This window comes from Halyomorpha halys, unplaced genomic scaffold, assembly GCF_000696795.3.
Source record: "Halyomorpha halys isolate HHAL.00 unplaced genomic scaffold, Hhal_1.1 Scaffold476.1, whole genome shotgun sequence".
NCBI classification, from domain to species: domain Eukaryota; kingdom Metazoa; phylum Arthropoda; class Insecta; order Hemiptera; family Pentatomidae; genus Halyomorpha; species Halyomorpha halys.
Window position 1 is genome coordinate 149,447 of NW_027115949.1, and position 10,424 is coordinate 159,870.

Here is a 10,424-nt window from a genome sequence, read left to right on the forward strand (position 1 = left end):
GTTTTTCATAAATCAAACTTATTAGTTCTAGATTTTCTAGTGTTGTTGGTAGTTTTTAGATATAGAGCTCCGAATGAAAAATCAATGTTTTTTTAAGGCTTTGAAACAGTCGCCATTTTTTATTCCCTTAACTATACTTGGCAGACTCAGCAGTTTTGACTAGTAATTAGACATAGTTTTCATTAAAGTAATTAAAAATCGGGGTGAAATTACTGCCTTTTGTAGGAGTAGTAGTTTTAGAATATTTTCTGAAATAAATTCAAAAAATGTTAATTTCTAGTTGTTCCGATGAAATTTTAAAAATTAAAGATATAAAAACTACTCCTCCAAAGGTAAACATTATAAAATACTTTAAAGAACATTAAACACTAGCTTTAATTTGAGTGCTGATACAATTCTATACCTCGAATAGTTTTTGAGATACAGATTTCTCAAAACGAATTCACTAACTCCTGATTTTTTAGCGCATTCTTTATGAAATTTTGCAATTGGAAAAACTATCTCTCGAGAACTATTTAACGTAAATAACTCTATTAGGGCTCATATTTTAGCAAATTTACTCTTCTTTAAATGGCCGTTCTCTTAGGTTTTGTAGGCATGGGAGTGACTAACCCAAACTGCAAAAAAAACACGTCAAGAAACGCGCGATGTATTTCCTAATTCTGGGAATATTACATCCTAATATTGGGAAATACATCGCGCGAGGACATAAGCCGCTATGGTCTGTTGCCCATAGAAAAATAATAATAATAGGATTTCTAGTGTTGTTGGTAATGGTAAAGATATTGAGTACAAAATGAAAATTTAATTAAATTTTTATTAGTACACACTACAATAATCAGACCAATTCGGACATATGGAATTGAGCTCTAGGGCTTCACCAAACCATCAAATTCTTCCCGCATCCAATCGTTACAATCCAAAATCCTTGATGCTCCTTATTACGTCACAAATAAACTCATTCACAAATACCTTAACATCCCATTCGTTGCAGATTTGACCCACCAGATATGCGTCTTGTCATTCCAAACTCCTTAACCATCCTAACCCATTAATTCTTAATCTTTCATCCTTAACAATCCCTGATAATCCTCCGAGGCGTCTGAAAAGAAGATGGCCACGGGACATTCTAATTTAAATTAATGTTTGAAGTACCACCAATGGGTAGTCCCTTCCCAAGATTTTCAAGTGTATATGAAACATACTACATATTTACCTATTGTATTATTTAGTACAGTTGTAAATTACATTAAATAAATAATTAAGAAAAAAATTAAATTTTTTTTAACTTTTTGAAACAGCCGCCATTTTTTATTTCCCCTACCTATACTTGGCAGATTCATAAATTTCGAAGAGTAATTATACGTAGTTTTCATTAAAGTATTCAAAAATTGGGGTAAAATAGCTGATTTTTTTTTTTTCATCTCGACTCTTGTACTATTATTTTTAATATTTAGTCTCATTAAGATCTTATTTCCTATTAACAGTTTTTTTTTTGTTTATTACAGTGAATTCCTTGTAAGACGTACGCGAAGCCAACGGCGTACTAACAACCATACACGTCTCTGTGTTATACTGCATTAGATGCGTCGGTAGTTTCTTTTAAACATAGGAACATTCCTTATAAAGGGTCCGATAAATCTGTCTGTAGAGGTGTAATGTGCACCGGATCGATTAGAATTGTATTCAACAACAACAGGCAACAATAGGGCTTTGTTGCAAGAGAGGCAGTTTGCGGTAAGTCAACAAAGTCAACAAAGTCAACAAGGTGAAGTAGGCATTGGAGACTGGTCCGACCTACATCTGGAAGTGGGTCGTAAACCTTCGCCTTCGCATTGTATACTTACAAAGCAATCCGTAACTTCTACGTGTTTTTGTTACTAAGAAAGAATATATACCAAAAAAAGATTTTTTTTTTTTTTTTACTACCTTCCTTCTTAGGTGTTAATAACTTCCTCGATGAGTTACGTGATCAGATATTTTCTACTCTGAAGTGAGGATAAAATTCCTAGAAAACCATTTTGTATTTTTACCTAAGTTTTGTGTTTTAACTAAGTTTAAAATAACGAACCTTAATCTCTGTTTAAGATAACTGCTTCATTTAATACGTACTCGTCCAATTAACAGGCTTGCTCTGATTCGATCCCACTAGCAGCACTCAAATTAAAGCCAGTGTTTAATGTGCTATAAAGTAGTTTATAATGTTTACCTTTCAAGGATTAGTTTTTATGATATCTTTAATAAAAATTTCATCCGAACAACTAGAAATAAACATTTTGTGAATTTATTTCGGAAAATATCATAAAACTACTACTCCTATGAAGATTAAAGTCATGAATTCCATTATTAGGACATTTAACTAGCTTTAATTTGAGTGCTGGTAGACATATGTACGTCCAATGGTTTCTGAAATAAAGCTTTACATAAACCAAACTTATTAGTTTTAGATTTTCTAGTGTTGTGTGTAGTTTTTAAGATATAGAGATCCGAATAAAGAATTAAGGTTTTTTTAAGGGTTTGAAACAGCCACCATTTTTATTCCCTTACCTATACTTGGCAGACTCATCAGTTTTGACTAGTAATTATACATAGTTTTCATTAAAGTAATCAAAGATTGGGGTGAAATAACTGCCTTTTTTCTCCTCTCAGGCTCTTGTACTAATTGTATGAAGTTGTACTACATGTTATGGTTCCTGAGATATACTTTTTCATAAATCAAACGTTTTGCCTGAACAACTAGAAGTCAACATTTTGTGAATTTAGTTTGCCGAATATTATGAAAACTACTACATCTACGAAGATAAAAGTAATAAACTACTTTATTAATAAGTAATAATAAGTACTTTAAACTAGCTTGAATTTGAGTGCTAATCGATATCTGTACGTCGAATAGTTTTTGAGATTCAGATTTCTCAAAACGAATTCGATAACTACTGATCTTTTAGTACGTCCCATATCATTTTTATGAAAGCTATATCTCGAGAACTATTTAACGTAAATAGCTCTATTAGGGATCATATTTTAAAAAATTTACTCTACTTTAAATGACATTCTCTTAGGTGTTCTTATGTTGTGGCCACTGTTTAAGATATAGAGCTCGGAATGAAAAAAATTTTTTTTGTCGCTTTGAAATAGCTGCCATTTTTTATTCCCCCTACCTATACTTGACAGACTCATCAATTTTGACTAGTAATTATACATAGTTTTCATTAAAATAATCAAAAATTGGGTTGAGATAACTGCTTTTTTAACATTGCATAAAGAATGCATTGATGCTATTTAAAAAGCTATATCTCAGGAACTATAGAAGGTACGTAGCTTTATTAGAACTCATATTTTAGCAAATATACTCTACTTTTTATTTGATCTTCTCTTTGGTTTTTTAGTATTGTTGGTAATGATTAATTACCTCCTTTATTGTAGATATAAACAACAATATTGATATATATTTTTTCTCCTCTCAGGCTCTTGTATTATAAGTAGGTGATAAATAATTTATATGAGAATAAGAATTGAACAATGATTTAAAGAGAGGCTTATGAAACGAATCGATCCATGTGAAACCAGGAAAAGTCGAAAAGAGTACAATATTAAAAAAAAACCAAGGGCCCATAATAATCATTAATAAAGTAAGGAGGTGTCACTAATAATATTTTAAGGGCGTAGTAATAAATTAAGTATATGCTAATCTTCTCCCGTTAATGTCAAAATAGACAAAGAAAACGTTCTCTTAGCATATTCGCAAATCCTTAATTAATTACTGTATCCTGTTAATATTAAAGTAGTCAATAATTGGAGTAAAATAACTGCATTTTTTTTTCTTACCTCCTTTAATGTAGATATATACAACAATATTAATATATATTTTTTTCTCCTCTTAGGCTCTTGTATTATAAGTAGGAGATACATAAAATATATGGGGATAAGAATTGAACAATAATGATAAGAGGCACATATGTCCGCCAACACTCAAGAAAAATGAAATTTAACTTACTATAAAGTAGTTTATGAAACTTATCTTCGTAGGGGTAGTACTTTTTATGATATTCCCATATGAAAATTTGTCCGAACAACTATAAATCAATTTATTTTAGCAAATTTCATGAAAACTACTACTCCTATGAAAATAAACGTGATAAATTACTTTAAAGCCGTTATTAAACTAGCTTTAATTTGAGTGCTAATAGACATCAGTAAGTCAAATGTTACTCTATGTGTATAAATATATACAGTTATTAATCAAAAGTGACAATTATGCCAAGCCATAGTTGGAGGAAATAAAAAATGGTGGCTGTTTCAAAAAAAAAAATTTCATCCGGTGCTTTATAACTTTAAAACTACATACGGCACTAAAAAAACTTAAAGGACATCGTTTAAAGTGGATTAAGTTTTCTAAAATATGAGCTCTAAGAAAGCTATTACCGTTCATTAGTTACAGAGATACAATTTTTCAAAAAGCAATCTTTTTTCAAATTAACTAAAAATAAATATACTGTGACTTTATTTTGTCAAATATCATTAAAACTACTACTTCTACGAAAGGCGTACATATATATGTCTTTTAGCTCTGAATAGTAGGAGTAAAACTAGCATGAATAAATTTGCTTAATAAAGTTGATTTCTCGACGTTCGGGAAGAAAAAACATTGTTTTATGACAAACTATATCTCTAGAACTACTCGAGGTATCTATTAAAACCCACATTAAAGCTAGTTGAATGTGCTATAATTTAGTTGATAACGTTTATCTCCATAAAAGTAATAGTAAATAAGCATCAGTTTTCATGATATTTGAAAAAATTATTTCACAAAATATTGATCTTTAGTTAGTTGGAAAAAACATTGATAATTAAGAAAATTTAATCCATATTAAATGGTGTTCAATAAGCTCCATGAATGTGCTATAAAGTAGTTGTATTTATTTTGTTAATACCAGATTGGCCTGGTGGGCCATGGTTAATGTAAGAGGTACATTATTATAGTCTCATACAAAAGACATCCCAAAAGACATATATACAATGTTATAAAGAAAAAAAATTAGATAAAATAAATAGATTAAAATAATAATTCTTAATAAAAGATAAAACTAATGTTAATAACAAAAACAATGACATTTATAGATTTAACAAAATAAATAATTGGCTTCTAATGGAAAAAAAAGAAAATGAATTTTAGAAAAAGATGAAGGAAAAAAAATTAAGATAAAATAAAATTTTAGAGTAACAGAAATGATAAATATAGAATTAATAACAAGACGTCCTGCAGCAGCCTGGGCTTCAGTCTTATGGTTGAGGTTGGGTTTCCCAGGTTGTTGGTCACTGCTCCTTTAACTGTCGGCAACTGGGAGTGGAACTTCATGAACCATTTTTTGATGTAATCCTCTATTGTGTCTATTTGTAATTCGTGATGCAATTGGATGTTTCTTACAAACCAAGGAGCATCCACTGCAATTCTTACGACTTTATTTTGAAAATATTGTAATTTTTTCCTTTTCGTAAAGGATGCCGCTCCCCAGACTTCACAGCCATACATCAGCAGTGGCCTGAGAATGATTTTAAAAATAAAAATAGCTGTTTCTGTTTATAATTTTTATTTCTATTCAGGATAGGATATAGCATTGTTAACCTTGCTTAGGTTTGAGTTAGTTTGATGTTGATATGGTGATTCCAGGTAGGGCGGCGATCTAGGTGAATTCCTAGGTGTCTTGGTGTTTCACTGGCAGGATTCCATTTCACATTTTTACCTTTGAGGATCAGTTCTGATGGGCGTCTGAGAGTAAAATCGTTTGAAGTATTTTTTAATGAGTAAAGTAGTTGACTATGTTTATCATCCTAGGAGTTGCACTTTTTTATACTATTTGCTAAAATCAATTTAAAAAACTTTGATTGATTTTTCCCTATTTGCAAAAAAATGTTGGTCATTGAAATACTGTATCTGGGGAACTATTGAACGCAAAGAGTTTTATTGGATCTCAAATTTCAGAATATTTATCCTGCTTTAATTGACGAACTATGAAGTATTATGTATTGTAGCTAGTTTTAAGAATAAGGAGCTCGGAATGAAATAAATCCGAAAGATGTAAGTTCTGTGGAATAAAATAAACTGCAGGGGCTCCGCACTTTAATTGTTTTAACTGTTTACTTTTTAATGAAATTTGGCTGTTTTACTTGTAAAGCCGTGTTGTGAATTGGACCTTTTTATAACTGAAAATAACGAGTATTTTTTAAAAGTACTTAATCAATGTTTTTAACTTCTGCATCAGCCGCTATTTTTTATTTCCCTTTCCCATGGTTGACAGAGTAATAAATTTTGACTTTTAACTCACACGAGACTGAAACGACAAGAAACTGCTCGTTGATTCCGATTGCTACAACACTTACTTGACAAACGCTCTAAACTTCCCATTCACTACAAAAAATTAGTATGCACTACGATAATCAGACCAATTTGGACATATGGAAATGAGCTGTGAGGCTCCACCAAACTATCAAATTCTTTCCGCATCCAATCGTTACAATCCAAAATCCTTGATGCTCCTTATTACGTTAGGAATAAACTCATCCACAAAGACCTTAACATCCCATTTGTTACAGATTTTGCCCAAAACAGATATGCGTCTTTTCATTCCAAACTCCTTAACCATCCTATTAATGGGTTAATTCTTAATCTTTCATCCTTAACAATCCCCGATAATCCTCCGAGGCGTCTGAAAAGAAGATGGCCACGGGACCTTCTAATTAAAATTAATGTTTGAAGTACCACCAATGGGTGGTTCCTTCCCAAGATTTTCAAGTGTATATGAAACATACAACATATTTACTTATTGTATTATTTTGTACAGTAGTAAATTACATTAAATAAATTTAAAAAAAAAGAAAAAAAAAAAAAAGACTTTTAACTATATATAGTTTTTCATATTGGAAGAAGATAGTTGACCGTATGAAGTAGATAGTCCGGGTAGCGGTCAATAAAGGTATCAAAATTATTGAAGGAAACTATTTATTGTTATCCAACGTTTCGCTACTTTGCACGCCTTCGTCAGGGCTGTCTGATTGCAGTACAAAGAACAACTGCAAGGACTCGGACTTGTTTTCATTTAGCTCTGACGAAGCCCTGCAAAGTGGGGCGAAACGTTGGTTAATAATTAAGTTTTCTTTTACTATATTGATACCTTTATTGGCCACCACCCGGACTCTCTTCCTACAATGTATATAGTTTTCATTAAAGAAAATAAAAAATAAGGGCGAAACATTTTTTTTCCTTTTGAACTAATAAATTAAAACACTGTACATCATTCTGGAGTTTGGTCAAGTCGAACAACGAGTTATTTAAAAAGATGAGCTAAAATTCGCTAATCTCGATGATTGTTTTCGTTCATTTCGATTAATAGCAATGGGATCAGAGAACAGGATCATTGGTTGAACAGTATTAGAATCATGTTTTTTTTTTGAAATTTTAATAATTATCGGTAATGTTCAGTTCCATAATTTTATATTATAAGATCTGCCCTTTTTTTTTTATGGTAAACGTAATACTATTGTATTAAACATCCAATATAAATTTATTCAAGCACATATTGGTGCCCCCTCAATGTTAAAACAAGACAGCGTGAATCACATAGTACAACATGATATCACAGGTGCACGTCATTTGTCAACAACCTGGTCACTTGTTCAACCACGTATCACACTTATTATGTTGGGCAGCGTTCGTCGAAAGGAACACTGGAACGGTGAAAGTTATACCACTACAACTTCATAGAAATCCAGAACAAGGCGTGAGGAGAAGACAACGGCACCCTTGGACCGGACTCAGCGGCGTATGAGACGGCAACCGCCACCCGATCCTGTGGTGAGGAACAACAATTCTCGTTCCTTTACTTGCTCCTTCAAGGACTAAATTTCGTGCAGTTATAAATTATATGTTTACATTCAATTGTTCCAAAATATCTCATAATTTATTTTATATAACTATAACGATGCAATACAGCAAATTTATATCCCTCATACAGGGTGTTTCAGGAGAAAAATTAAGTAATACCAAAAATGTAGTTCAGAACCACCAAATTCAGCACCCTATCTCAATCCGTTGTGTGGATATGATTTCGTAACGGTTTTTCCATCATTAAAAAACAAGGTTTTGAGAATCGTATTTGATCCACATCTCTCATAACGAGTATTGGTAAGCTTATAAAACCAAAGTACAATTCATTTTTTTTTTTTTTAAGTTAGATTAAATACCTAATTTTCTCTTGATAAACACATTGTATTTGTAAATGTTCGCTGGGATTCAAAAACATTTCTGTCACAGACGGAACCTGACTGTTGACGGGGAAGTAGCTACTACGATCCCCCTCCCCCCTCCTCTAAGCCAGCTGTTGGCTCCGCTAAGAGACTCGACAATACAACCCTTTCTCCTCTGAAATAATATTTGTGCCTACGGGAGAGGAAGTGGAGGTAGAAACCCTAAAAGCGTCTGTTGTAGTCCTTAAAGAACAACCTTTAAGGAAAGGGTATTGATCCTGTCTGGGGATGTTCTTCAGCTTTTGGTATTACTCATGTCTACATCTTCACCGTCTTATTAGTAATAATTTTTTTTAAAAATATTTATTTATTCCTATTTACAACTGTACATTATAATAAATTTAGTAAATCTGATATAAGTTAAATTTGAGTGTTACAGGCGTGTAAAGAAACTACCCATTGGTAGTACTCTAATGATATTAAACATTAGCTTGGCTCGTGGCCATCTTCTTTTCAGGCGCTTCGGAGGATTGTCTGGAATGGAAGAGGATCCAAGGGGGAACATTAAGGTCTTTATGTATGATTTTATTTGTGACAAAGTAAGGAGCATTTTAAGCAGGATTTTGGATTGTAAGGATTGGATGCGAGAGGAAGTCGAAGGTTTAGTGGAGCCCCAAAGCTCAACTCCATATGTCCAAACCGGATTCAGTTGAGACCGTTTGTCTAGTAAGTGTTGTAATAGTCGAAATCGACGTGCAGTTTCCTGTCTTTTCAGTTTTTTGTGAGGATTCCACGTTAATCGTTTGTCCAAATGTAGTCCAAGGTAGCGGATCTGTTCGACAGAGGTAAGAGTAACATCATTAAATGAAATGTAGGGCAGTCAGTAGGTTTACGACGAAGGGTAAAGGTGATTTGATGGGGTTTGTTGGAATTTATTTTAATCCTCCAAATACGACACCATTCTTTGAGGTGTGGGGATTGTGATATGGGATAGGAGATTTTGGGATACGGTTAATGGGTTATTATTAACACCGAGCACACATGTGTCATCGGCAAACGTGGTGAGGATAGTGTTAGGATTGGTTGAAATGTCACCTGTATAGACGGTGTAGAGGATGGGACCAAGGAATTTAGTAATAATAAATTAATAATATTTATATCTTTTATGCATTATAAAATAAAAGTTATATAATATCTGGTACGGTAGGAATAAGATTACAAGGATTATATGTTATTTTAGTGTTAGTATGCCAGCCCGAAAGAAGTCGCAAATTCATATTCCTACCTGGAAAGCGTGATGGCGGAAATGGGAATGTACAAGTACAGTCCCTCAGGAAAATATGTGAAATGAAGAAATATTTCCTACTTTTTGCATGTTTAAACTATATAACATGTTACATGGTTGAGAGTCTGTTAATAGGTTTGCTAAATGCAGAATGACGTCACGCAACAGGCCAGCTGAGCTCCACACAATTTTGCCTGTTGTCGTTTTGATAGACACTAATGAATTTATAGATAAAAATACTAAGAAAGTAATGCAACAAAACACTAGGAGAAGAAACAAGGAACAAGTGAGGTGGAGGATAGATGATGTGGCGAAGCTGTGGTGGTTTTATTATATATAACCTGAACTTTAAATCAATCTGTTCTCAATCCTGTACTTTTAGCATTTAGCATGTTAAAAACGTTAACATTTAACACAAAATAATCGTAATTAGCGGCCAATCTATAGAACTGTTCGAATCGTGTTGGTAGTTTCGGTTAGGGGTGCGGTCTAAAAGGAATGGTGCATAGTTAATAACTGTTTGTTTGCCGACGTTTCACTCCACTTTTCAGGAGTTCATCAGGGGTTAAAAAGATACAAAAGAACTAACTATATTTTGACAATGTAAGATAATAAGATACAAAGAAGTAAACTAAGATGTGGTTAAAAATTATGCAAATATAAGTGAAAAAATTATTATATAAATTGAACAAAAATAATAATTACCACAAAAGTATATATAAAAAAAGAAATAACGTAGACTGTAAATTTCAAAATGAACAGGAGACGTAATTACACGTAAAAATAGAAAAGTAGATATAAGAAAAATAAAAACAAAAAATTGTACAGACTAAGTCATGGAAAACTAAGGAAGGTGAGAATAAATAAAGGCCAAGAAAGAATAAATGAAAAATATAAT